The 24,189-nt window shown below is 42.8% G+C and overlaps 1 protein-coding gene across 12 annotated transcripts in view; it reads left to right on the top strand.

Annotated features, from left to right (window-relative positions):
* ANO10 (anoctamin 10) overlaps positions 1–24,189 on the top strand; it is a 325,599-nt gene that overhangs the window by 51,959 nt on the left and 249,451 nt on the right. For 2 of the 12 annotated variants that reach the window (XM_034956235.3, XM_055109747.2), the window contains exon 1: positions 17,282–17,490. The exons of 8 other annotated variants lie outside the window; for them this stretch is intronic. The gene's annotated coding sequence lies outside the window, so the exon portion shown is untranslated. Of the gene's footprint in view, positions 1–17,281; positions 17,627–24,189 lie in introns of those variants that run through there. 2 more of the 12 variants (XM_055109752.2, XM_063602762.1) reach the window with 2 other exon arrangements.

Below are 24,189 nucleotides of genomic sequence, written 5' to 3'. Positions count from 1 at the left end.
ACAGACGTGAGCCACTGCACCCAGCCAGAATTGTCTGTATTTTCATCACAAATTGATTCTTCAACTTATTTTAGTTGTGTGGCATTTGGATCTATGTCTTAAACATTAGTGCTAGAAATGCACTGTAAACACCTAGCAAGGGTGTGGACGGGAGCCCTCTAGATCTAGTGAGGGCAAACTGGCTGAGTCATCTGATCTCTGGGCTGGCTGCACTGCGATGACTTAAAATATGAAATTCTTTGACGCCCCTTTCAAAAGATGAAGGCTAATTCCTCTCCCCTGGAATGTGGGCTGGACCTAGTGATGTGCTTCTAACAACTAGAACAACACAGAAATGATGGTGTGTGACTTTGGAGAGTAGGTGATTCCCAGGTATTACAGCTTCCTGCTTGCTCGCTCTCTCTCTCTGAGCCCTTCCTCTGCAGGAAGCCCATGCCGTGTCCTGAGGACGGGTGAGCAGCCTGGTGGAGAGATCTATCTGGTGAGGAAATGAAACTGCCTGCAGTCATGTGAGGGAGCCACCTTAGAGGCAGACCCTCCAGCCTGAGTCAAGCCTTCAGATGACTGCAGGTGACATCTTGACCACAACCTCAGGATCAATTCTGAGCCAGAACCACTCAGCTAAGCCACTCCCACATTCCTGTCAGAAACTGAGTGATATAATGACTCTGTGGTTTTTAGGCTGCTATATCTGGGAGCAATATGTTCAACAGGAGTGGTACCTACCTTAAGTATTAATAATTGTTGAGAGTCACCTTTCTCACCCCTTCACTTGATGGTGCTGTGGTGCAACTGCAAACTCCTGTGGCAACGACTTGTCTCGCTGTACAGCAGGTGTGTAACTTCCTACCCAGTGAGTGCTGGGAATCAGGCCCTTGACCACCGTTACACAAACCTCTAGCTGCTCTCTGGCTACTTGTGAGTTAAAGTATTTTTACCCTTTAAAAAATACTTACTAAACATTTCATTTTTCACAAATAGGTAGAAAAAAGATTTGTCACAATATCCCATCTATATCCCATTGAGCAGACTGAATAGCCAACATTATATGCATTTATTGCTTGATTCTGAAGACTAAAAATCCCAGTAAAATGACACATGCTTTAATAGGGGTAATTATAATACAAAATTTCCAATTTGTATTACTTTTATTAACACCATAAAAACATCTCAAAAAAGCTTCTCTTCTTAACTTTTTGTAAATTGTGATCAAGAGGATTAATATAAATTGTATAATTTCAACAAAAATATATATTTCTTACTTGTGAAAATTATTCATCTCTTCAATTGTAATGCAAGTTCGAAGGTTATCCTTATAAATGAGCAGTTTATAGCCTGGTTAGTCAATGACCATTTATACATTTCTGTCTGGAGAAGGCAGATTTTCACGAGGAATAATGTAGAGTTTAGGTTTTCACAAGATGATCTCATTAAGAATTTTTAACTTATAGTTCAATTAAGTGACGTATCTCCATTTAATCTGCTTGTATTTGAAGATAAATATGCACGTTTCCTTTATGCTTTATGAAGGAAACAATTTTTAAAACTTGATGGAATTCTGCTTTGGATATTTTTATGATTACTCATTCATTGCTGCCCATTATATTCTTATACTGTATTCAGAACAGGTAGTAAATCCCACTAGTTCTAAAAGGGAAAATGACAACTTTCTAATTTATCCTCCAACAATGGTTACTTTTTGCCTCATAAATTGTTTTCTTTAAGACAAAAGATAAAAAGCAAGATTTGAGAGAGGTTCATGGATCAACTGGCTCAATCTGCTTAGTTCTACAAAGTGGAGTTTCTGGGCATCATTCTTCATTTCTGTACACAAAGTGCTGTGAAGCTCAAGAAGAAACAGCTCTGCACAGGTACAATGTGCACTGCCCTACTGCTTCTTTATCTAGTAGGTGAAAAAAAAAATGCCCTGACGCTGTCTCTTGGGCTGTTTTATTTTTCTTCTAAATTTTGGTCCTAATTCTCCGTGATGCTATTGTTTTTAATTGGGGCATTTGTTTGTTTGTTTGTTTGTTTTGAGATGGAGTCTCGCTCTGTTGCCCAGGCTGGAGTGCAGTGGCGCCATCTCGGCTCATTTGCAGCCTCCGCTTCCCAGGTTCAAGTGATCCTCTTGCCTCAACCTCCCGAGTAGCTGGGATTACAGGCATGCCGCCCCCAAGCCCAGCTAATTTTTGTATTTTTAGTAGAGACTGGGTTTCACCATGTTGGCCAGGCTGGTCTTGAACTCCTGACCTCAGGTGATCTGCCCACCTTGGCCTCCCAAAGTGCTGGAATTACAGGTGTGAGCCACCGCGCCTGGCTTTTTGTTTGTTTTTTTGAGACAGGGTCTCACTCTGTCACCCAGGCTGGAGTGCAGTGGTGCAAACACAGCTCACTTCAGCTTCCACCTCCCAGGCTCAATTGATCCTCCCACCACAGCCTTCCTGCTAGCGGGGACTGCAGGCATGCACCACCACGCCTGCCTGGCTAACTTTTATTTATTTGTGGAGACAGAGTCTCATCATTTTGCCCAGGCTGGTTTTGAATTCCAGGGCTCAAGGATCCACCCGCCTTGGCCTCCCAAAGTGCTGGGATTATAGGCCTGAGCCACTGCACCAAGCTAAATGGGGCCTTTTTAGTGGTGACAGAGACCAGGTGTTTTTCAGTTTTTGAGACTCCCAATATATTTAAAAAATAAAGAAATATCAATTCAGGGTTATAACAAATTTAAATGCTAAATACTTTCAACATCCACATTTAACAAAGTACGTCTATTAAACACAAAAATATATGACAATATATTGTACGAATTACAAGATAAAGGATTTGTGAGAAATATTAAATTCATTGTGTATAATTATTACTACTGTGGTCTGTTAATGAGACACAAGTTTAAAGTTGTTTTGAAGGATGTCTTCTTTCAATCCTCTCTGTATAGCTCTGTAACTACTTCTGTACCCTCAGAGATGGTGTTTCAACTTAAAACTTGTGAATGTGAAATATGAGCCAAAAGACTCTCTCGGCCCTGAAATGACCTTTGTAGCAGATGCTGCCAGAGGCCCCCTCTTATCCTCCCTGGACTCTCCACCTAACCTGCTGTCAACTGCCAGTATGTGCATCTCCTTACCTGAGGGCTATTCTGGTGGCAGGAGTCCTTGCTACTCATAGAAATGGCCACCAGAAGTGCCAGAAAAATTAACCTCCCTTGGCCAGCAGTCCTCAACCAGCTCCCTCACTGACATTGATGTGCAGGTGTCTCCTATGCTGGTTGCTGGAGTCAACCACAGCAGCAGCCTTCTTGACAACATACCCTTCACTGGCTGCCTTCCTTTCTGCCAAATAATCAAAGACACTATTTGGCTCACAGTGCCATTTCAGTTTCTTGTCTTAGCAGGGAAGAGGCTAAATGGCTAATGGGTCTTTTCTGTGTCTTCTGTGTATGTAATACATTCCTAGAATAAAGCCATTGAAGTAATAGAATTCCTCTATGAAATTACTCACCTGAGGAGAACTGTTCATTCTAAATTTAGATTTTGATGAATAGAGATATTTTACCTATCAGAGTCTGCATCATGAGTGTCAAGAACTACAAAGGGGTTGAAATTTTACCACATGTATGAGCTAATAATAAGTTAGCCTGTCACAGTTTCGTGGTTGTTGACAGAAGACACAAGACTCCTGGGTCAGGGACAAAGGACATTATTACTCGTTGTGTAGCAGTCAGCATGGGCTTCATATTTGTGTCAGTTCTCCTTACTCCTCAAGTCCCATGGGAACAATGTGGAAGAGCCCGGGTGGATTCTACACAATCAATAAATTTGCATCGTAGCTAAAAAAAAAAAACTCAGACTTTTAACCCTGGTCTTTTCAAGGGACTGTTAGCAAACCTGCTCAACCTGAGGGAAACATTATCTTTCTTATCATGGACAGCAAAAAAAAAAAAAAAAAAAAAAATCTGCCACTGTCTTCAAGACCGTTTGCTACACAAACATCTTCCAAAAGATATTTAATAATTTGAAACAAAGGATGTCAGTGCCTTTACTCAGAAGATGGGCAGACACACAAAAGACCCATGCAGAATTATCTCCCAACAATTAGGAGTAGCCTTGCCACCAGCACAACTCATGAGTTTTCCCAGCAGAAATATACTCTACAGCCTACACAGGTAACTGAACTTCAGAGTTACACAACTTAGTAAGAGAGCGATTGCTAGATTTCCTTTTTACATGTCTTTTAATAATTAAAAAAATAAGATAGGTATAATACAAGCACTTAGTATAAAAATAAAAGACTATTAAGAGTGTAGGCAGTGAAAAGTAGGTGTCTTTCCCTGTCTCCCCACCACCCAGTCTTTCTCCCCAGAGTAAACAAGCTTATTTTAAATGTCCTGGATATATATACTACTTATATATAAATGTTACATATGATATAGATTGTTGGGGTGGTGGTATGTGTATGTATACTCATGTCTTCCCCCTACCTGAAATTCTTGTCCTACACATATCTCCACCCTCTAGAAGCAATTAATATTAAGGCAGGTGCAAAATCTAAAAGAAGAAGCACTTAAGTTTCATCCAGTGCCTTTCGGAATTCTTGCATTTCTTCATTTATTCCCATCTGGTGACCATCCTGGAAGACTTAAGGATAGGTATATCATGATCCTTGCCCTCACTGAGCTCACACCTGTGTTGGGGAGTAAGGCATCTACACACATAAATATAAGATAAAGAATGATTAGCACAGGCAATCAGAGGAGGGATAAACTACTTGAAGCTAGAGGGTCTCGTGAGAGGATTGATGGCAGATGTGGTATGTGAGCTGGTCTGATGAAAGGAGATGTGGTCCTGTGGCATGTGTGAATTAGGCAGCAGGTGGGAAGTGGAATAGTCAGGCATTCCAGGAAGAAGGAAGACATGAGCAGATGTATAGAGGCAGGAAAGCATGGTGTGGACTAAGGACACAAGGAGAAGTCCATGGAGCTAGGGCAGAAGGATGATGAGGAAAGGAGGGAGGGAGGGGTCATTGATGCAAAAGGGCCTCAAATGCAATGTTACTGCCAGTTATGTCTTTCTTGGGAATATGTGCAGCAGCATGATCTTCTTTGGTCCTAATGCAAAAGAACAAGGATACTGAGCCCACATGTAACAGCCTACACATCATTTAGGACACTCATTGCCGGAATCCATCTCTTCAAGCACAGACTGCAAAACATTCAGAGCTAAATTTGAGTACCAGAACCCTCTGTGATGTCAAATGCTAGTCGTCTGAACTCTGGGTCACCATGAACAACACTTCAAGTCCTCGTTCTGTATCCTAGACTTAAATAAAAATCCCTCCATCTGGCCATATAACCTATAGATGTTACACTGACTGCTATTCAAGTATTCTCTAGTAAACACAAGTTCATGGCTGAAGATGAATTGTGACTTTTATAGAGTAAATATAGTCCTTTATCTATGTGATGAAATAGACAATGGTAATGTTTTAAAGGTCTTTGACTTAATCTGACATTATAGTTTTGGTTTCTTTAGTTCGTATAATCTGGTAAGCTCTGATCTTTTTTTTTTTTTTTTTTTCTGAGACGGAGTCTCGCTCTTTTACCAGACTGGAGTGCAGTGGTGAGATCTTGGCTCACTGCAACCTCTGCCTCATGGGTTCAAGCAATTCTCCTGCCTTAGCCTCCCAAGTAGCTGGGACTACAGACGCGCACCCACCATGCCCAGCTAATTTTTTTGTATTTTAGTAAAGACGGGGTTTCACCTTGTTGGCCAGGATGGTCTCGATCGCCTGACCTCATGATCCGCCCGCCTAGGCCTCCCAAAGTGCTGGGATTACAGGCGTAGCCACCATGCCCGGCCCAGCTCTGGTATCTTCTCTTTGAGTGGTCCAGTGTGTCAGACGTTAGCATTTTTATATGGTGAATTCTTATATGGTGAATCCTTATATGATGAATCCTTAACAAACAAGTAAAAAAAAACAAAACAAAAAAACATAAACAAAAAACAGAGTTGTCCTAGTGTGGGTTTCCCCGGAAGCAGACCCTGAAACAAAGATTCAAGTGCAACATTTTCCCCAAGATATTCAAAATATGTATGTGGTATTTCATCTACTCTAACTTGTATTCAACACTACAGGGAGGATGGAAACAGTTTATGTATTATATTGGTGCAAAAGTTATTGTGGTTTTTACCATTACTCTCAATGGCAAAAACTGCAATAACTTTTGCACCAACCTAATATTTCTTTCCAGGGGGACGAGATAGGTCTTTTAATACATGAAAATAAATTTACGTTTTTTATTTCAAAATAGAAAACATCAAAAATGTCTTCAGCAAAAATGTAAAGTTCTTTTTCTCTTCATTTTATTTCTACTTGATATGTTGAGGCATTTTAAACGTGATGCAAAATACCTGACTATAATTGATTTGATCTAAAGGTTGCTGTTATATTTAAATAGAATTTTTTATAATCAGAATATTAATTCTATTTACCACCACTGCTCTTTGTATAGACTTTTTATTCATTGCCTACTAGAAGCTAAATGTTCACATCTGAACTATTTTCATTATGTCATATCTGCCTTATGAAGGCTGTCCAAACATGAAAAATCAAATCGTGAATTACCTCCATTAAAATCTGAGTCATGTTGGGAAGAGTTTAGGATGGCAGTCAAGTCTATTATAGAAACTGTGTAGTGCTGCATGGAGATGCTGGAATATATTTAGGGCAGCAAAACATGTCCAATGCATCAGTCACAGTCCTGGCAGGAAACAGATGGCATACTCCAATTTGGTAATTTGAGTGGAGTTTTAAAAAGAGACTATTCACAAATGTGTGAGCAAAGTTTAGGGAAACCATGAGGGATGGTGGTGCACCCTGAAGCTAGTAATAATTGAGTCATTACCGTTCTAGGCCTGAAGGGCAAGGAGTGGAAGCAGTTACTCCACTACATGGAAAGGGCTGCCTGACTGGAGCTATGGCCTTCCACTGAGGGACATGGCCAACTTGCCATGACTCAGCACACAGATAGCCAAGGAACAAATACTCTGACCTCACTCTCTTACCTCTCTCTAGTCTCCTGCCAGTGCTCCCATTAACTGAACCCAATCAGGAACCAGAGGACAAGGAAGCCTACTGACACATCCATAGAGGCCAGCCTCCTAGGGCACAGAGGAGGGTGGAGAAGGGTAGAGGGTAGATGTGGACAAACAGAAAATAACCAGCACCGTCAATTTAATTCAAAACAATTTTCTTAAGCACTGAACTCTGTATCATATTCTGAAGGAGATAATTACAATTTTGTAACTTTCTTTTTTTTGTTGTTGTTGAGACAGAGTCTCACTCTGTCACTGAGGATGCACTGCAGTGGCATCGTGTCGGCTCACTGCAACCTCTGTCTCCTGGGTTCAAGCAATTCTCCTGCCTCAGCCTCCCAAGTAGCTGGGATTATAGGCGCCCACCACCACGCTCTATATTTTTAGTAGAGACGGGGTTTCACCATGTTGGCCAGTCTGGTCTTCAACTCCTGACCTCAGGTGATCCACCCGCCTTGGCCTCCCAAAGTGCTGGGATTACAGGTGTGAGCCACTGTACCCAGCCTGTAACTTTCTTTTTTTTTTCTTTTCTTTCTTCTTTTTTTTTTTTATAAGCACTTTCTTTTGCCATAGAAAATAATGGGTTCTCTACATTCATTGAGGTAAGTTGGGTGTGTTATGTAGAATCATGGAATTTCCAAGCTGAAGGGGACCCAGAGGTTATCTAGTGGGTCCCTCTCATACAATGAGAATATTTTTAAACAAATCTTAGAAAGAAAAAAAAAGCACTATGTTTATGCCAAGTCTGAAGACCTTTTAATAGCTGGAACACCTAACTTGGCTTTTGCTAATAGTAAAACCCTAATTTATAGAAAATCAGTTGGCAACTCTGGTTTGAGAAGGGTGGATACTATAAGCATTCCTCCTTTCTCTTAGAAACCACTCAGCAGTAATAAGGCCAACTGAGGAACAGAAATGAAAACCTCACCTTTGCAAAACAAGGAGATATCTCAAACTCAAAACCACACAAAACGTGGGAGTGGTATCAAGGCAGTGAGGGTTAGTAGGAAAGCTGGCAGAAGGGGTTGCAGATCTCAAATGAGGCTGGTGCAAACTACAAATTAAAAGGGCTTGTGGGAGAAGGTCACAAAGCCAGATCCTAACCAGAAGAGCAACATGTGGAGGACAGAGCTGAATGAAGATGCAGACAATTCATTTATTTGCAGGAAGCAGTCTGCCAGTAAACATGGAGAGAAGACCGCACTGACAGCAGCCTTTCAGCTGCCTAGTTTTTAGCTTGGGAGAAGTAAAGACTAAAACAATTCACTCACTCAATCTTGAACCATCAGTCAAACTCCTTCCAGCCAGGAAACTGGGCTCTACTAACATATACCTCTTGCAGGTAGCTCACGTGAGGGAAAGTGAGACAACCGATCAAATGTGAGCTGGTAGCACTTCAAAAAGAAGTGAAAGGGGGAAAAAAAGGCATCAAAGAAATAAAGGAAAAACTGGAAGCAGTCCATGAAAGAACAGACACTAAAGAACACTCAGCAAGAGATGTGAAGAGCAGGAACAAAAACAATGTGCAAAATAGAGTTTAAAAGAATGAGACAGAATAAGTTACAATTTTAAATATGGAGGTCACAATAGGATTCATTGAGAAAATAACGTTTTGAGCAAAGTCTTAGGGAAATGAATGAGTTACTTGTGCTCTGGGGGACAGTAGTCCAGGCAGAGGTAACAACCACTGCCAAGGCTCCAAAGCAGGGGCACCTGGGTGCATTTGAGGGGCAGCAATGTTACTTGGGGCATATATACTCATAGGAGGTTACGTCATTGTGAAGTCTGCACCTTAACATTCTAAACTCCCCTTCTCTGTTTTGTTTAATAGGCTTTTTTTTTCCTCTGAATTTAACTTTATCAGAATCTTGGCTTTATTGGTGTTTATATTTGTCTGGTGTGTCTTTGCCCATCTTTTATTTTAAAACTTTTTGAATCAATTTGTTTTAGGTGTGTCTCTCATATAGAGTACAGAGCTGAGTTTTAATTCATCCAGTTTCAATATCTTTATTCACAAATGATTTTAGTATTTAGATTTTAGTTTTAGTATTTAGATTTAGTATTTAGATTTTAGATTTATAATAATTGATAGGACAAATATGTTCATCCTAGTGCTGTCATTTTATTTTTTCAGTTCTTATCTTACTTGACCTACCAGCAACATATGGCACAACTCCTCTTTAATTCAGATTGTTTGTTTGCTTCTGAGACACTGCCCTTCCCCATTCTCTGGGTTTACCTCGCATCTCATTGACCAGTCTTTCCCAAGTTCCTTTGCTATTTTCTCTTCTCTCAACTTCTTACTATTGGAGTTAATGATTGAGGCTCAGTCCTTGGTCCTCTTCCCTTCTGTAACTGCACTCACAACTCTGGTGAGTTCATCCAGTCTCATAGCATCAAATATCATTTTCTGTTGATAACTTGCAAATTCTTATCTCTAGCTTCGGCATCTCTCCTGAATGCCAGAGGCCTATTTACTGACTCAGATTTCCAAAAGGCATCTCAAACCCAAGAATATCCATCACAGGGCTCCTGAATTTCTCCCAAATCTGATTTTCCTATAGTTTTCCCTACCTCAGTTATCAGTTGACTCCTCTTTCTCTCATACTTTACATCTCATATGTCATCAATTCCTGAAACTTCTACCTTCAAAATATGTCTAAAATCCAACTACTTCTCATCAGTTCCACTGCTACCACCCTGGTACAATCAATCCATCTCTTGTCTCAAAGATTGCAACAGCCAGCTTCCATCCTTGTGTCTCTGCTGTGTATCTCAACACAGAAGCCTGAGTGATTCTGTTAAGATTTAAGTCTGAATAATGTCTCTCATCTGCTCAGAATTCCCCAGTGACTCCTCATTTCTCTTAGAATAAAGGCTAAATAAGGAAACCTATTAACGAAACTCACAATTACTAAGAAAAACAAATCACATGACTATCTTCATAGATGATGAAAAGGCATATAATAAAATCCAGCATTCATCCTAATAGGTAAAGAATTTCAACAAAATAAGAATTGATCAATTCTTACTTAATGATAAAATATGTTTATCTCAAATCCAAAGTCAATCTCCTCCTTATCGGGGAACCTGCCCCGATAGTCACGTAGGTTCTTTTCTATTTTCCCTAAGCATTGGCTGGTTTGAGAAATAAAGGGACAGAGTGCAAAAGAGAGAAATTTTAAAGCTGGGCATCCGGGGGAGACATCACATGTTGGTAGGTTCCGTGATGCCCCACAAGCCGCAAAACCAGCAAGTTTTTATTAGGGACTTTCAAAAGGGGAGGGAGTGTGTGAATAGGTGTGGGTCACAGAGATCACGTACTTCACAAGGTAATAGAATATCACAAGGCAAATGGAGGCAGGGCGAGATCACAGGACCACAGGACTGGGGCGAAATTAAAATTGCTAATGAAGTTTTGGGCACCATTGTCATTGATAACATCTTATCAGGAGACAGGGTTTTGAGAGCAACCGGTCTGACCAAAATTTATTAGGTGGGAATTTCCTCTTCCAAATGAGCCTGGGAGCACTATGGGAGACTGGGGTCTATTTCACCCCTACAGCCTTGACCATAGAAGACGGCCACACCCGGGGGGCCATCTATAGACCTACCCCTAAGTGCATATTCTGTCTTTCCCAGGGATGTTCCTTGCTGAGAAAAAGAATTCAGGGATATTTCTTCCATTTGCTTTTGAAAGAAGAGAAATATGGCTCTGTTCTGCCTGGCTCACCAGCAGTCAGAGTTTAAGGTTATCTCTCTTGTTTCCTAAACATTGCTGTTATCCTGTTCTTTTTTCAAGGTGCCCAGATTTCATATTGTTTAAACACATATGCTCTACAATTTGTGCAGTTAAGGCAATTATCACAGGGTCCTGAGGTGACATACATCCTCCTCGGCTGACAGGATTAAGAGATTAAAGTAAAGACAGGCATAGGAAATCACAAGGGTATTGATTGGGGAAGTGATAAGTGTCCATGAAATCTTCACAATTTATGTTTAGAGATTGCAGTAAAGACAGGCATAAGAAATTATAAAAGTATTAATTTGGGGAACTAATAAATGTCCATGAAATCTTCACAATCCATGTTCTTCTGCCATGGCTTCAGTCGGTCCCTCCGTTTGGGGTCCCTGACTTCCCACAACACCTCCTTGCTGAGTAAACACCAAAAACATATTCTTAATACCAGAAACAAGACAAGAAAGGAGGAAAAATACTTATTATCTTTATATTATATGACTGTAAACTTGGAAATCCTAAAAGAACCAACTACTATGCACACCTGTAGTCCCAGCTACTCAGGAGGCTGAGGCAGGAGAATCGCCTGTATCTGGGAGATGGAGATTGTGGTAAGCCTAGATAGCGCCACTGCACTCCAGCCTGGTGACAGAGCAACACTCTGTCACATAAACAAACAAACAAACAAACAAAAAACCCGACCACTATAAACTATGAGATTTTATTCTGAGTATAATATTAATATACTGAAATTAATGATATATATATATATGCAGCAACTAATCAGAAGATATAATGGAAGAAACAACAGTTTTAGCAATTAGAAAGATAAATTGCCTAGAAATAAACTCTATAAGAAACGAGCAAGATTTATGTAAAGAGGTATTAGAGGTCGGAGTCCTAAAAACAACATCAGGCTCTCCAGTTAGATGCACTATCTTGGTATCAGGCAGGTGGAGGTTAGGAAACCATCCTCCTGTGGCTTTGGACACCTCCCCTGAATAGGAAGGTTGTGGCTTCTTTGTCACAAGTTTCAGTCCTTATTCTTCAGCTTCCTGGGTGTTAAGAAGCAGTAGTGACTGTGGCAGCTTCTTGATCAAACTCAGAAATCCCTAGATCACAGATTAAGGTGTCCACATTCAGGCCATGGCCTTGGTGCCAGGCCTAGCCTGGCTCCAGTGGCCTCAGACCCAGCAGCTTCCTTGGTAGACTGGCCCAGTAGAGTTGTTCACTCCAAGATGTCCAGCCCAGAGCTGTTTCTCCAGGCCTTCCATCGATTTGGTAAGAACTTAGTTCTCTTTATTAAATATCTTCCTGTGTAAAATACACACAGTGATTTCTGTTTTCTGTACTGAAATTTGACTGACAAGTTTGGTATTGGAAGTGGTTGCAGAAATCAGACCCTGAAACTGGGAATCTGGTACTGGCTGGGTTTGAAGACAATGGTGGATGGTGGCCTTGTCACTTAGTGGAAAATGGGATGCTATGAATCTAAGCATACAGAAGAAAAATTATGTAAATTATCACCTTGGATGAACAGTGAAAGTACATGGTCACCTTGGATGAACAATTTACTGACAGTGAGTCTTCAGTGGCTGCTATTGTAGGTGGTTATGAAGGGAATGAGAAATACAGGAACTGCTGGGTGGGTGGGTGGGTTGACTTTTCTGATTGTATTGTAGAGTTTAAAGAGAGAGAATGAAGTATTATGAAGATTCAAAAATTAAAATCTTATGATTCTGGTACAGAGATAAACCAACAGATTAATAAGACAGAATAGAAAGTTCATAAATAGGGAAGGAAATTTAGTATATGATAATGGTGGCATTTAAAATCAGTAGGGGAAATACGGATTATTAATGAAATGGGGTTGGAAAAATGTGTAGCTATCAAGATATAAAGTTGGATCCACTCCATTTACCTCAAATCAAAATAAATTCCTGATTGGTCAAATTTTAAAAGTAAAGAACATGGCTGGGCACGGTGGCTCATGCCTGTAATCCCAGCACTTTGGGAGGCCAAGGTGGGCAGATCACTTGAGGTCCGGAGTTCAAAACCAGCCTGGCAAACATGGTGAAACACAGTCTCTACTAAAAAAATACAAAGATTAGCCGGGTGTGGTGGCACATGCCTGTAATCCCAGCTACTCGGGAGGCTGAGGCATGCATGAGAATTGCTTGAACCTGGGAGGCAGAGGTTGCAGTGAGCCAGGAGTACACCACTGTACTCCAGCCTGGGCGATACAGCGAGACTCAGTCTCAAAAAAAAAAAAAAAGTGAAGAACATAACATCATGAGATGTAAACAAGAAACCATGGAAGAATTTAAAAAGTAATTGGGCCAGGCATGGTGGCTCATGCCTGTAATCCCAGCCCTTTGAGAGTCCGAGGTGGGTGGGTCACTTGAGGTCAAGAGTTCGAGACCAGCCTGACCAACATGGTGAAACCCTGTCTCTAATAAAGATACAAAAATTAGTTGGGTGTGGTGGCTTACGCCTGTAGTCCCAGCTTCTTGGGAGGCTGAGGCAGGAGAAGCATTTGAACCCGTGAGGCGGAAGTTGCAGTGAGCCTAGATCATGCCACTGCACTCTAGCCTGGGGAACAGAGCTAGACCCGTTAAAAAAAAAAAAAAAGTAATTGAAGAGAGAGAGAGGTGGAGGTCTTTCTAAGTACGATGCAACCCAGAAGTAGTACGTAGTAAAAGAAAAGCCTGGTAAAATTGACCAGTTAGAAATAGTTTTCATGGCCAATAAACAAAAACAAAAACAAAGTAGCATAAGATAAATCAAAGGACGTGACAAACTGAGGAAAAGTTTTGACATTCATATCTAAGAAAAAGGACTATTCTATTATATAAAGAGTTTCTATACATAGTAGAAAATTAGACAATACAAATAAATAGATAATTCACAGAAAATGAAAGACAAATGTCTCTTTAACCTGAGAAGATGCTCTCGAACTCACTCTTCATAAGAAAAATACGACTTAAAATGTTTTTTCATCTATTAGATTGATGAGTTCCATTTCTGACCAAAATAGAGTAAGTCCACTGCTGCCCATGTCTGCTACTGATTGATCACTACTAAAACCTCTAGATAAAATATAAAGAACAACTACCCAAGGACTCTGAAAAGTAAATAATAGCAGGTGGATCATGATGGCAGGGAACTCAAAGCCTGAAGAAAGACAGATAGAGTAGTAGTGAGAGTCTTGTTTTTATTTTTTTCTCCTCTACCTCTTGGCTTTGATCTGAGGACAGATGAATTGGGAATTGTCAACCAGACACTATCAGCAAAATGTCCGAGAGCAGCCGGACCATGTAGCCACAGGACCAGGAAAAAAGGCTGCTGCAAGCTAGAGAAAGTGGTGGAAACTGCTGATTCCTTTTTTCTCTCCCTCCCTTTCCCTGAAGCCATTCCCAGTCTGGGAGCTGCCCTGCAGTGGTATGGTGACACAGTCACCTGAGAGAAAACCTGTCCTTCTGGACAGAGGAGTTGGGAAAAGGGACTCTTGGAAGCCAGAGAGAACATGGAGGAAATACCCAAAAAGAGACAAGTGGAGAAAGGAATCCCTAATTCTGTGTAATTGTTTGACATGCAGTCATAGGTAATTGATACAGTAGTTCTCCTTAGCCACAGTTTCTCTTTCCATGGTTTCAATTACCTTCAGTCAACTGAGGTCAGAAAACATTACATGGAAAATTCCAGAAATAAACATTGCATAAGTTTTAAATTGTGTGCCATTCTGAGTATCGTGATGAAATCTCCGCCTGTCCTACTCCATCCCTCCTGCGATGTGAATCATCTCTTTGTCCGGTGTGTCCATACTGTAGGTCCTTGTATTAGTCCATTCTCATATTGCTATAAAGAAATAACTGAGACTGGGTAATTTATAAAGCAGAGAGGTTTAATTGGCTCTGGTTTTTCAGGCTGTACAGGAAGCATGATGCTGGCATCTGCTTGGCTTCTGGGAAGGCCTCAGGAAACTTAAAATCATGGCAGACAGCAAAGGGGGAGCAGGCATATCACATGGCGAGAGCAGGAGCAACAGAGAGAGAGCAAGATGCCACACACTTTTAAACAGCCAGATCTTGTGAAAAGTCTCTCACTATTTCGAGGACAGCACCAAGAGGATGGTGCTAAACCATTCATGAGAAATCTACCCCCATGATCCAATCACCTTGCACCAGGCCCCACCCCCAATACTGGAGATTACAATTCAGCATGAGATTTAAGTGAGGACACAGATCCAAACTATATCAGTGCTACATACCTTTTGGTCACTTAGCAGCCATCTAGGCTATCAGGTCGAAAAAACATAATATATACAGGGTTCAGTACTATCTGTGGTTTCAGGCATCCAGTGGGGGTATTGAAATGTGGCTAAGGGGGACTACTATATAGGGATCTATGTCATTAACTCAGGTTTGCCATTTATGCTGTCCAACAATTTGCTATACTTAACAGAAAGTTTTAATTTGTTAATTGTGGAGATGAAATAAGATTATACAAGAGAAAATGACTTTTATATTTCCATTCATTTTTCTTCCTAATTCCTCCAGCCACATAAATATAAGAAAATGAAATTATATGGAGGATGGCCGTGAGTTCTAGGATGAGAAGATAGGAAGAGTACAATTTAAAAACAAAAGTCTAAGGAGTAATTCATGTCTAAACTTATTGAAGTTCGTAAATAATTTGTCCTGATTTTCAGAAGAAAGAGAGAACTTCTGAACATAACCACACAGGACCTACAAAAAGATAGCTGCACAAAAACTGGTTAATAATGTTGTGAGCTGCCATGATAGCATCAGAGGACTAGAAAGAATGACAAACTGCTCCTACCAAGTAACGAGTCTTCTGCTCCTTTCTTTTAGTTTCCCTGCCTCCTGCCTGGAACCTGGAAGACCCAGAGAAGGGTGGGGAGTAAAGAACAGACCAGCCTTCTCCCCACTGCAGTTTGTTGAGGCATTGATCTGGCCAAAGCTGGATGTATGGAGGCAGAAAGTGTTCATTCATTTTTTTAATTTTTCATTTCAGAATTATTGCTTGTCTGCTATGGACCTAACACTGTTCTAAACATTGGGGCTGGTAATCCTCCATTATCTGTGGGAGATACATTCCAAGATCCACAGTGGATGCTTGAAACTGAGGATAGTATAAAACTCTATGTATACTATGTTTTTTCCTACACATACATACATACTATGATAAAGTTTCATTTTTAAATTAGGTACAGTAAGGGATTAACAACAATGAATAATAATAAAATAGAACAATTATAAAAATAGACTGTAATAAAAGGTGAATATGGTCTCTCTTTCTCTCTCCAAATATCTTATTGTTCTGGCCTCACCTATTTTCAGACTGTGGTAGACCCTGGGTAACTAAAAACACTTAAAGCCGGCAGGGCGCGGTGGCTCACGCCTGTAATCCCAGCACTTTGGGAAACCGAGGCAGGCGGATCACCTGAGGTCAGGAGTTCTAGACCAGTCTGGCCAACATAGTGAAACCCTGACTCTACAAAAAATACAAAAATTAGCTGGGCATGGTGGTGCGCGCCTGTAATCCCAGCTACTCAGGAGGCTGAGGCAGGAGAATCGCTTGAACCCGGGAGGCGGAGGTTGCAGTGAGCCGAGACTGCGCCACTGCACTCCAGCCTGGGTGACATTGCGAGGCTCTATCTCAAAACAACAACAACAAAAAGTCAAAAAGTGTGGTGGACAGAAGAAATAGGAGAGCAGGTAAGGAAATGGTGGGGTGAGGAGCAGATGAGAACAGGTATTAAGTAGGATGGTCAGAAAGGGCCTCAGGGAGAAAGTGAGAGCCCAGCAAATACTGAGGGAGGTGAGGAAGTGAGCCAAGCAGCCAACCGAGGGAAGAGCTTTCTGGGCAGAGGGAATGGCTGGGGCAAAGACCCTGAGCCTGGAGGTGGAAAGGTGTCTGGCGATTTCTAGGAGGAGCAAGGGTTTTGGGATTTGGCTGTGGTTGGATGTTAGGTTTTAATTATAAAAGGATCTGCGTTTTTCACAACTTGAAAGTGAGCTACAGTTAAAATGAGACTTGTTCTTATACCTGAAAGTGACCAGAAAATTAGGTTCTGGTCTTTAAGAGATGGAAGAGGGAAATGTGAAGGGGCGTATTCCTTTCCCCTGCCCCGACCGCTCGCGGTTGGAGAGCCCAGCCACATGCCGCCCCGGCTCGGAGTGACAGCCCAACCAGGCCTCTGCCTTCTCGGCCGCGCCTCTCCCGCTGCCGTCCGGATTTCGATGGGTGGTACAGTACGTTAGGCACGCCCCTCTCTTTCTCCCGGCCTGGGCTCCTGTTCCAGGCGACAGCCCAATGAGGGCTGCCTTTTTTTCTTCGGACCGGTTCAGTCTAGGTTCTCGTCCACTAGGATCACCCAGTGAGGCCCCGCCCCTCCCACCGCAGTTCCGCCCCTCCCGGAGCTACCGCCCAGTGAGGCCCCGCCTCTCCCGCCGCGGCCCCGCCCCCCCGCGTGTGACCGCATCTAGGCCCCGCCGCGTCCGCCACGCCCAGCGCTCGGCGGCGCCCGCCCCACTGGCCTGGCCCGCCCCCCGCACCGAGCACTCTTTCGCCCGGCCTCCGGTTCTCGCCGGCTCTCGGACCCGCCTCCGAAGACGTGGAGCGCTGCGGCGGCTGGTGAGTCGGGGAGGGCACCTCGGACCCCCCAGCTGTCCGCAGCAGAGCCCGGCCCCTTGCAGCCACAGAGCCCCGGCCGCTGCAGGCTCTAGGAGCTCCGCCTGGTCGCCGCCCTGCGTTCCCGGGCCGCCTCCCGGTGCCAGCACCCCTGGGGATGGGAAGTGGGACCAGGATGGGCGCGGGGGCTGTGGGGGCAGGGACGAGTGAAGGTGTTGCGGGGAGCGGCGGTCGCAGGCGGGGGGAGAGGTTTGTGGAGGGGATTATGGGTCTGGGGCGAGGGTTTGAGTCCTGAGAGAAAGGCGGTGAGGAGGAAATTTGGGGCTGGTGAAGTCAGGATGGAGGATGTTGGGGGCCTCAGCGCTTTGGGGAAGGAGGCAGTGAGTGGGGTGGTCGGCGGAGCGGAGTGAAGGGTGGTTTTTCGAAGGGTCAGCTCGCGGGTCCCGGGGTTCTTGCTTCCCGGGCAGTCCGGGGATCAGGGCGGACTAGGCTGTCTCCAAGCAGGTTTGGCCGGAGCGAGCTTGCAGGATAATGCTCACATGGAGGTGACTGGGTTTCCAGGCTTTTGACTGGGACATACTGTACAGTTTAAATAATAGATACCTGTCTGGCTAGTGCCTGGGACACCTGAGAAACGTGGATGGAATGGGGTTCTCCCCTATAGGCAGCGTCTGATTTTGTGGGTGCCTTCACAGCACCAGCATTGGTGTGCGCTGCCTTCTGTAAAACCTTATATTCCAGCAGGACGGTGTATGGAGATCCCAGACTTAAAAAGTGCAGCTGAGGTTTATTCAGACTCAAGACACAGTTGTATCATATTGCCTTAAATCCTGCGGAGTTTAAATCTAATCCTGTGGGGTTTAAAGCGGTTAAATCCACTTTGTAGTGTCTACTTTTAATTTAAAGTCATACAAATCTAGAGGACTAGATGTTTTCTAAGGGCCCATTCTGCATGATAAACAGTTTAAAATTCGCTATGGAAAGTAAATCATCTGTTCTGAACAGCTGTTGCTGAAAGAATCGTAGAGTTGCAGATGAATGAAATTTGAAAGATCTAAAATAATGGAAGGGCATAGAAAAGTCTTGATAAATTGAAGTGTGTAAATGCACTTAAACCCACTGAAACTTTTTTCTTTTTGTTTTTTTTGAGACGGAGTCTTGCTCTGTCGCTCAGGCTGGAGTGCAGTGGCACAATGTCTGCTCACTGCAACCTCCGCGTCTCGGGTTCAAGCGATTCTCCCGAGTAGCTGGGATTATAGGCGCCTGCCACCACGCCCGGCTAATTTTTGTGTTTTTAGTAGAGATGGGGTTCCACCATGTTGGCCAGGCTGGTCTTGAACTCCTGACCTCAGGTAATCCTCCCACCTCGGCCTCCCAAAGTGCTGGGATTACAGACGTGAGCCACTGTGCTGGCCAACTTTTTTTATTGTAGACAACTTGGAAGACAGAGAAAATTATAAGGATGAAAATTAAAATCTTTAGTTTTGCCACATGTAATAACATTTTGATGCATTTCTTCCTAATTTTTGTATTTTTGTGTATATGAATGTACACAAAATTAGGGTAGTATTGTTACCTAATTGGGGTAATATTGTTATATTACTTCATACTTTTGCTTTTTCTTTCCACCTTACATTTTCTCACTTAGCATTTTTGTGGATCAAATTCTTCTTAAACATCTTTGAAAATGCTTGTCATTCATCATGTGGATTCATTCTTTTTTTAAATATTAGAGTTTTAGTTATGTGCCTAGTACTGTGCTTGGAGGTGAAAAATCAGTGTTCCTCAAATGGATATATTTGTCATGGCTTGCATGAGAGCTGTACTAAGCCTATTTCTCATCTGTCAGTTAAATTGTCTCTAGCCTTCTGTTTTTATAAGCAGTAAACCTTTGTTTTAATGGTTAAAAGCTCACAATAAATCTCATGTCATGTGTGAATCAAAAACTGTTATTTTTAATGTGTATGAGTTTTTGTGTGTATGTGTTAGGAAATTACGGAATTTTGGGTGGAAGAGGATTTTTTTTTTTTTTTTTTTGGACAAGGTCTCACTCTGTTGCCCAAACTGCAGTGCGTGCAGTGGTGCAGTCACAGCTCACTGCAGTCTTGACCTCTGGGGTCAGGTGATCCTCCCATCTCAGCCTCCTGGGTAGCTGGGACTACAGGCGAGAGCTTCACCGTATCCAGCTAATTTTTTTTTTCTTTTTTTTTGTATTTATTGTAGAGACAGGGTTTCGTCATGTTGCCCAGGCTGGTCTTGAACTCCTGAGCTCAATAGATCCACCCGCCATGGACTCCCAAAGTGCTGGGATTACAGGCCTCAGCTACTGTGCCCAGCCCCTGGAAGAGGCTCTTTTTAAAAAGTTTCTTGTTTTGAAATAATTTTAGATTTACAAGAAGTTGCAAAAATAGTACAAATTTCCTTATGCCCTTCACCTAGCTTCCCCAGATGTGAACATCTTAGATGACGATGGTGCAATTGTTGAAACCAGGAAATTGACATTGATACAATTCTATTAGTGTAATCTACAGACCTTATTCAAATTTCACTAATTGTCCCACTAATATTTAGGATCCAGTCTGAGATCCTACACTGTATTTAGTCGTCATATGTCCTTAGCCTCTTTTAACCTGAGCAGCCTCCTAAACAGGATGACCTGGTGCAGACCTGTAAAGTGAAGCAGGCCTGCTAGAAAGCACACATCTCCCCTGAATTCATATCCAAAACCTATCCCTTAGAAGGGGATATTTATCTTCCTTTTCTATATGAATAGACTACTGTTTGATTAAGATGTATAACCATAGCTGGGCACGGTGGCTTATGCCTGTAATCCCAGCACTTTGGGAGGCTGAGGCAGGCGGATCACGAGGTCAGGAGATCGAGACCATCTTGGCTAACACGGTGAAACCCCGTCTCCACTAAAAATACAAAAAAAAATTAGCCGAGCATGGTGGCGGATGCCTGTAGTCCCAGCTACTCGGGAGGCTGAGGCAGGAGAATGGCGTGAACCTGGGAGGCGGAGCTTGCAGTGAGCAGAGATTGCGCCACTGCACTCCAGCCTGGGCGACAGAGCGAGACTCTGCCTCAAAGAAAAAAAAAAAGACGTGTAACTAATAAGGTGCCTTTTAATTACTTTTATATGCCATTTCTAAATCTTCTGGGAGTTACAGACTAGAAAGCATGATCTGAGTAATCCATGCTTATTATCTCTTTTATTAGTCTATGAATTGGCAGTGGGAATCTTTCAAAAACAGAGTGCCAGATGCTGACTCCAGTCCCTGGGTCTTTTGGAGGAAAGAGTAATGGCCTTTACCCTTTACCAAGTGTGATCAACTTGTCCCAGTTTTAAAGGTCTGTTCTTGGGAACTTCTTCAGCCCAGGGCCACCTCACAGCCTCTAGAGCATTTCTACTGAGATGCCACAGTATATTTCTGACATTATTCTAGCCAAAACAAGCAAACTCTTGGCAGTATCTGGGGTAATGAGAGTAGATGGAGGCATGAGTGAGAGGAGGAAATATTCTTGTTTTCCTCACTGGTGCTTCCATGGCTAGACTCAGTTGAGTGATTGTGTGCAGAGGTTAGTGCAGCATCTAATCCGGCCTGGGCTGTTGTGGCAGGACTGTCTTCAGTATCCTGTGTCTCACCTCTCCTGTACCTTCCTGTGGAATCTTGAGGGCATGGAGTTCCCTCAGGGAGTGGTCCTCACCAGCTTCCCTAAGTTATCTGTGTTACTGAGAAACTGTTATAGTAAGGATGGGTGTATGCGGGGCTGATTCTCCATTCTCACGTCTGTCTACATCTGTGTAACTCCCCAAGGCAGCTGCCCTAGGTACAAGGAGGGAGGCTCCCACAGTTGCTCTCACCATTAACTGCCTGCCTGTAGGTAAGTAGTGTCTCTGCATCTCGGGTCCTCTGGAGTTGGCCTGGCCTGGCCCTCTTTTAGCCTGGCCATTAAAATTGCAACTTTTGTCCTATGGAGATTCCTCTCATCTTCCAGCTTGAGCAGTGCGGTCCTTCATTTTTCTCTTACTGAAGTGTTTCCTAATCTGCTTCATAACTGAGAATACTTTTCGTTCCTGTTTCTCTTTGAATCTGGAATAAGGTGATTCCTGAAGACAGTGTTATGCATTTCCTTCTTAACCTTTGAGTTTGTGATAATTCCATTGACTTTTTTTTTTCTTTACCCAAATTCAGGAAAAGAATAATCCCCAGAATAAAGAATCCATTATTCTTTTCCTGATCCTTGTTAAAATAACTCCCCACTCTCCACACACTCCCCTGACCTCTCCATGGTGAACTCACAGTGTGTTTCTCTACATCTTGACCACAATGGTCAGACTTTACCTCTTGTGGGCCAGTGATCCAGTTGTTAATGTAAAAGCCACATGAATTTAACTTATTTGTAGGTCTCTCTTTGACTCTGTGTGCAATTCGACACATGATAAAGAACACAATTTGGGATCGCTGTCTCATGATCCCACGCCCCAGGGTCTGTGTGGAACCTGGCTGCTCTGTGCCTTATAATCAGCCTGGCTGCTGTCCTGGCTGAGAGTCCCGATCAAAGGAGTATATTGGCTGCAATACAGAAATCATTCTACCCTCTGGTGCCCAGGAAGTCTGTATGGTCAAATCATTGTTTGCTTTTAGATTGGCCCCAACTGGAACCATAAGGTTTGTGCTACACCTGCAGGAAGACTTAAAGCCTTCATGTCCCTGTCTGGTATTTTGTTTCCATTTTTTCATCTCGTATGCTTGGTAATGGTAGAGCAAGTTCCCATTAAGACCCTCTGGTAAAAGTAGATTCCAGAACTCAGTTTAGGCCAAGGCTGCCATGAGGCTTCTTGTTTCCACCGCTTTACACCTTACACTTGATATTTACGTCATTGAGCCAGCTAATTAGAGAAGAGAGACTGGAGCAAGCCTGGCCAGGGAACTGCAAGATGAAAGTCTGTCACATCCATAACCCTGCTGCATGAAAAAACACAGAGAGGGGCAGGAATAACCCAAAGAGAGGGGATCCCCAGAGGTTTTACTATACAGGCAATTCCCTGAGGAGTGGACATACCCAGGTGGGATTACCATATGGGGACAGACATTTCCTGAGCAGAGAGCACCCCTGGATGGAACTGCAGGGACAGAAAGAAGAGACAGCTTAAGTAAGCTGGCCTGTATGTGCACTGTGGCATAACGGCTGGCACAAGTGTAGAGTGACTGAAAATGGGCACAAGAGGAGCAGAGCTGGTTCTTACTGTGGACTGTGTCACTGCAGTGTTCAAAGCTCCAAGAGCATCTTATGTCCTGGAGCCTTAAAGGGGCTAGGCTTACCAGCTTCCACTAAAAAAGCCCAGCAGCCTGTCTTCCCTCTACCTACATGATTCTCATTGCTTAAAGCAGAATCCAGGCAATGCCAGCACTTGTGTTGGTCTTGAGGTTATTATTGAGCTACAGCATGCACCTGCATGATTGTAGCAAGGCTAGTGTTATTTTTTGATGATGAGGGCATAATATGGGCTTTGACTTTATTGGCTGGTAAGTTCACAGAAAGAAAAAAGGTTGTCTTCTGATGGCATGGTGTTGTTCAAAGAGCATTGGATTCCAGTTCTGCTTCTGCCACACCGGTGGTGTGACTTTGGGTCTGAGTAACATGATAGCGAGGGCTTTCTGAGTAACATGATAGCGAGGGCTTAACTGATCTCTAAGATTCCTTCCCCTCTTAAAGAGTCTATCATTGTCCAGCTCTCTGAAGCTTTGCAGTCTCCTGGATAGGTGCGGGATGGAAGATGATATGCTTATGTACGGATCCTTTTATTTCACATACTGTTGAGTATGTGACCTTTCCTCAGAACAAACCACATTTTAAATCTAGGTAGCTTTTATATAAGGTTGGCATGCTTTTAATCTGGTGAAGAAAAGCAAAATATCTTGTATCATATAGTGAAAAAATGTCATTTGGTAGCTGGGCGCGGTGGCTCACACCTGTAATCCCAGCACTTTTGGAGGCCGAGGCGGGTGGATCACAAGGTCAGGAGATCGAGACCATCCTGGCTAACACGATGAAACCCTGTCTCTACTAAAAATACAAAAACTTAGCTGGGCGTGGTGGCATGCCCCTGTAGTCCCAGCTACTCGGGAGGCTGAGGCAGGAGAATCGCTTGAACCCAGGAGGCGGAGGTTGCAGTGAGCCGAGATTGCGCCACTGCACTCCAGCCTGGGCAGCAGAATGAGACTCCGTCTCAAGAAAAAAAAAACAAAAAACAAAAAATATATACACATATATATATGAAATTTGGCTTTAACTGAAGTGTGTATTTTACATTTGCTGTTGAAAATGTGAGGCTTCTATACTATTTTACAAATATAGAGCCACTTTTTTTCTGATTATAAAAAATACCCACTCATTAAAAATCAAATTAAAAAAGTAAATAATAAAATAAAAATTATCCCAAATGCTACTACCTAGGAAGAACAACTTGGAGAAATATATCTGAGTAGCCATTGATGCAGCTTTTATTCACGTAAACAGACACACACACACACAATAGCTTGATGTGTGCATATACACATGCTTCAGGATGTGGACTTTGGTGTCAGGCTGTCTGGTTGTGAGTCCCAGCTCCCCTGTTTGCTACTGCAAGATATTAGACAGTCTATTTAATCTCTTTCACCTAAGTTTTCTCTTTGGTAAAATGGTAGCATTAAA

The sequence above is a fragment of the Pan paniscus genome, chromosome 2, assembly GCF_029289425.2.
Source record: "Pan paniscus chromosome 2, NHGRI_mPanPan1-v2.0_pri, whole genome shotgun sequence".
Taxonomy (NCBI): domain Eukaryota; kingdom Metazoa; phylum Chordata; class Mammalia; order Primates; family Hominidae; genus Pan; species Pan paniscus.
This window is presented reverse-complemented; position numbering and strand designations above follow the sequence as displayed.